Source organism: Temnothorax nylanderi, unplaced genomic scaffold (assembly GCF_030848795.1).
Source record: "Temnothorax nylanderi isolate EJ_2023f unplaced genomic scaffold, tnyl_v1.0 TNYL_tig0952_pilon, whole genome shotgun sequence".
Taxonomy (NCBI): domain Eukaryota; kingdom Metazoa; phylum Arthropoda; class Insecta; order Hymenoptera; family Formicidae; genus Temnothorax; species Temnothorax nylanderi.
The window spans coordinates 1-5,000 of record NW_027250014.1 but is presented as its reverse complement, the minus strand read 5'-3'; the positions used below and the strand labels follow the sequence as shown (position 1 = coordinate 5,000).

General features: G+C 43.6%; 1 pseudogene; it reads right to left on the bottom strand.

Annotated features, from left to right (window-relative positions):
* Nucleotides 1-3,774: 3,774 nt before the first annotated feature.
* On the bottom strand, nt 3,775-4,951 carry LOC139786082 (uncharacterized; annotated as a pseudogene).
* Nucleotides 4,952-5,000: the final 49 nt, after the last annotated feature.

Below are 5,000 nucleotides of genomic sequence, written 5' to 3'. Positions count from 1 at the left end.
TAAGGACTCATGTTACTTTTCTCTGAATTTTTCTCTTGGCTTTATTCTACTGTCTCCTTGCATTCTTTTTGTTGCGCGTTTAGTCGCTCTTGACGCTTAGATCTGAGCACATTATTCGTTGCGCTGATTTGTGGTACCATCTAAAATGAGGTGCATACGGTGTGACCTCTATTTTGCTCCATCAACGTGTGATGCGTGTTGGCGCACGTATTGGCTACGCGCCGCTCGTGCGGGCGCCGTGAGCGTGAGTGCCGCGCCTCGTGCGCCTAGTGCGCGGGTGGCTGCGAATTTAGGTTCGGGGCCGACGTCGCCCCCTCCCTCCTACGCGGAAGTGTTATTAACACCTCCGGGCACATGGGTGCCCATCATGCCCTTGGAAGTCTCGGTGGATGTGGCCACCGGTCGACGGGTGGTGCGGATGGTTCGCCGTGCTTGATGTTCGGTAAGTACTTATTATCTTATTTATCTTATTTTTTAATATCTTCTACTTTCTATCGCCTACTTTCTATTGCTTGCTCTTTTGCGCTTTTTACTGTTCTATAAAGGGCTTTAGTCGGTTTACGTGTACTCGCGTGGTTTTCCGTCCCTTTTTGATCGTGTAATTGAAGTCTGAGTGTTTTTCAATTACTTCGTACGGTCCTATCCACGGGGATTCTAATTTTTTCGATCTCCCTCTACGCACCGTTTCGTCGTGCAAGAGAACTTTGTCTCCCACTCGGAAATTGATTTCTTTTGTCTTCTTATCATACGTCTCCTTGGCCTTAGATTTTTCGTTCCGCAAATGTTCCTTTGCAACTCTTTGTGTCGCTCTTAATTTTTCTTTCAGCTCTTGCGCGTAATCGTCATAAGTGTACGTTGGTTTTGGTGGTTGCGACAGTGCCGTCGGTAGTGTCGCTCGGTGCCCGTATACCAATTCAAAGGGTGTAAACCCGGTCGCCGTGTGTGGCGTCGTGTTGTACGCGAACATTGCGTATGGCGTCCATTCGTCCCAGTCTGTCTGGTCCGCGTTAATATAATGTCTCAAGTATTCTGCTAACGTCCTATGAGAGCGTTCTAATGCTCCATTGCTCTCAGGATGGTACGCCGTTGTTTGAATTTTTTCGATCTTCAGTAATTTACACGTGCTTTTAAATATCTCGCTAAGGAAATTCGTTCCTCGGTCTGTCAGTACTTTGTCGGGGATACCGTATTCAAAGATGATCTTTGTGACAAATTCTTTCGCGATTGTATTCGCTTCTTGATTAGGTACGGGTATCGCTTTACTGAATTTTGATAAATTATCCTGAAACGTGAGGATATATTTATTTCCGTTTTCGGTCACCGTCAGTGGTCCTACTATATCTAGAGCACATTTTTCGAATGGTCTGTCTGCGGTGTCTGTGATTACTAAGGGTGCTTTATTTTTCCGCGATAATTTGTTCTTCTGACACAATTCGCATTTATTAATGTACTCTTCGACGTCTCGAGTTAATCCTCTCCAATTATGCGTCAACCTTATTCGGTTTATGGTGCGTTCCACACCTTGATGTCCTCCTACAGGTGCGTCATGGTATTCGTATAATATACGTTGCTTCTCTTCTTCTGTGTATTTTCTTTCGCTCTCCTCTTCGTTGTTCTCTTCCTTCTCTATCTTGTTGATATCTGTCGGCACATGTCGACTCAGCGCATCGGCGTTTCTATTCTCTTGACCGGCCTTGTGTACGATAGTGTAGTCGTATTCCTCTAATTTTAACCTCCATCGGATTAATCGGGATCCGGGGTCTTTTACGTTAAATAGCCAAACCAATGATTTATGGTCTGTCACTATAGTAAATTTTGTTCCATAAACGTATGGTCGGAAGTGTTTCACCGCCCATACTATCGCTAATAATTCTTTCTCAGTAGTGTTGTAATTTTGCTCGGCCTTTGACAGTACTCTGCTCGCATACGCCACGGGTTGATCTTGACCTATCTTTCCCTGTGACAGTATGGCTCCGATTGCGTAGTCTGACGCGTCGGTCGTCACTACAAATTCTTGGGAGAAGTCCGGGTATTTTAATACCGGTGCTGTAGTTAATTTTTCTTTAAGTATTTTAAATGCGTTTTGTTGTTCTGCGTTCCACTCGAATTTGATATTCTTTCTGGTCATTTTTGTGAGTGGCTTGGCGATTGCTGAGAAATCTTTAATAAATCTTCGGTAATATCCGGCTAATCCTACGAAAGCCTGGATGTCTTTTACCTTTGTTGGTGTCGGGAAGCTTTTTACTGCTTCTAGTTTTGAAGGATCTGGCGAGATTCCGTTTTCTGTTATTACATGTCCGAGATACGTCACTTCTTTCCGAAGGAATTCGCATTTATCGGGCTGTAATTTCAAATTGTACTTTCTCAGTCTTTTTAGTACTTCTACTAACCTTTTATTGTGCTCTTGTAAACTTGCTCCGTATACTATTATATCGTCTAGATATACTAAGCATTGTAATCCTACTAGTCCTGCTAGAACGGCTATTATTGCTCGTTGAAATGTCGCTGGGGCATTTTTCAGTCCAAAAGGCATTCGATTATGCTCGTAATGTCCGTATTGTGTAGAGAACGCTGTTTTTTTCTTTATCTTCTTCTTCCATCGGGATTTGATGATATCCCGAGGCGAGGTCTAGCGTGGTAAAATATTTTGCTTTTCCCAGTTGGTCAAGGATATCGGTTATGTTTGGCAACGGGAAGGAATCTCCCTCCGTTAGATCGTTTACAAACCGAAATCTATTACCACTCTCAGTTTTAATTTTCCTGATGCGTCTCTTTTCTTCGGTACTACTAGCAACGGCGCATTCCACGGGCTCGTGCTAGGTCTAATTATTCCGTTTTTTAACATCTCTTTCACTTGTCTATTTACTTCTTCCTTGTGCTTTTCTGGCAAGCGGTACGGTCGGACGTTGACCGGTACGCTGCCCGCCTTCGTGGTAATCTTATGCGCGACGATATCAGTGCATGTCAGTGGCTCTCCTTCCACATGCAATACATCGCTGTAATCTCTGCAAATTCCATAATGGCTTTTCTTTTCTTCTTCATTTAAGTGTTGCGTGCGTATCAATTTTTCGACTCTTTCGCTACGCGGCACTGTTTCTTCTGCCTGTTTACTTGGTTTACTTCTATCTCTTCTGCTTCTTCTTGCTCTAACTCCTCTACTGTCACTTGCGGCATTAGCATTTCGGACTGTCTTCTCAGTCGTATTCAATATGCTTGCTGGACATAGAAAGTTTTCTGGCATCACTAGGCAATTCCTATGAACACTCCTGGCATGTCTCTTCTGCCTGTATTATTCCTAGTGAATTTTTATCGGTCGCGACTTGTACTATTGTCTCGCTTCGCGGTTTTAAAACCATTTTCTTATACGGATATAATTTTAATATGCTTTTCCCTATGCGTATTGAGCTTGACTCGTAACTATATGACGCTTGATGCTTCTTTATAAAATCTACGCCTAGTATCCCGTCGTATTCAATCGGAAAATCATCCTTGACGACATATATCGTGTGCTTGATCTTTCTATCTTTCAAATCTATGGTCGCTGTAAATTTTCCAATCGTATGGGCTTTGTGACCTGTTACTCCGGTAAGGGCCATTTTATCCTCTTCTATCATTGTTTCGCCTTTCAAATGTTTTACTTTTATTATTGATACGGCCGCTCAGGTATCAAACAGTAAATTTATTTTTTCGCGCTTCGCTTCTCGCATGGGCAGAGTGATTAAGTCCAGTCCTGCATGCTTCCGCGGCTTGTTCGTCATGTGGACACCTGATACTCTAATGCCGGTCGGCGGTGCTTTGTGTCCTCTTTGTCTTCTTCATCGCTATTCGCGGCTGAATTGCTGTCTTTTTTTCTCGGTCCGTTCGTTTTCGGATGAAAGTTTTTGTTTTGTCCTCTCGGATTATTAGGTTTGTGGTGGTTTGTTCTTTCTTATTTGGTCGACCATTTAACAGCCAACATTCTTCGCGCATGTGTCCTGCTTTCTTACAATAATTGCAGACTTTATCTATCGCGTTTACGCGGGGTGTCCTATCGGGTTTCGGTAAGGTGAAACGGTTCGCGTATCTACTGGTACGACATTCCCTTCCGTGATGCCCGTATTTTCCGCATTTTTGGCATTGTACTATCGCTCGGTTATCGCGCGGTTGCGGCGAGTACGCATAATTATTTTTGGGACGCGGCGGAATTCCGCTTGGCCGTTTACTTTTCTTCGGCGCTTGCTCCGGCAATCGCTTCTTGCAAGGTTGCGAAATGTTGAGCTCGGACAAGTAACTTGATCTCGTCTCTCAATCCTAATTGGAAATTCTGTAATGCCTGTTGTTGAATCGTTTCTAATATAGTTCGCTTGCTTTCTATCGTGTGATTTCTTCCCTCTATCATGGAGTCGTATAGCTCCATTGCTAGTTTATCTGCTCTTAATCCGAATGCTCTTGCATTTTCTCCGGGTTTTTGCTTGAGTGTATTGAACTCTAGTTGTAAGTGTGTTGTGCTTTTGCGGCTCAGATAGCAAACTTCTAATTCTTTCTTTAGTTGTGCGAAATCTCTTATTTCTCGCGTTTGAAAATCTATCATCGCTCTTCCTTTTAGCTTTGTGCATAATACTGCTTTTAATAGCGTTCCTTCTTCCATAGGATTTATGTTTTTTATTGCATATGACGCGGCGCTTAAGAATTCTTGTAACTTACTCGAGGATCCGTCGAACTCGGGTATCATATCTCGTGCCTCTTTTAAGCGTAGATATCCGATAGCGCGTTCCGCTTGGTTCCGGATATCGTATGACGTTCGTCCGTACGTTACTTCGAACGGGAGGTTACTTGGCTCGCGTCTCGCGACAAATTCGCGGCGTTCAGGATTCGCCGTTTCTAGTTGATTTACGCGGTCTTGTAAGTTGCGGATTCCATTTAATATCTCGTCGAGAATGGCATCTCTATCGTCCGGTTGTAATCCGGGAATTCGGTTACGATATCGCCGGTGTTCTCCTCTGAGAAACCTCTATTAAGGC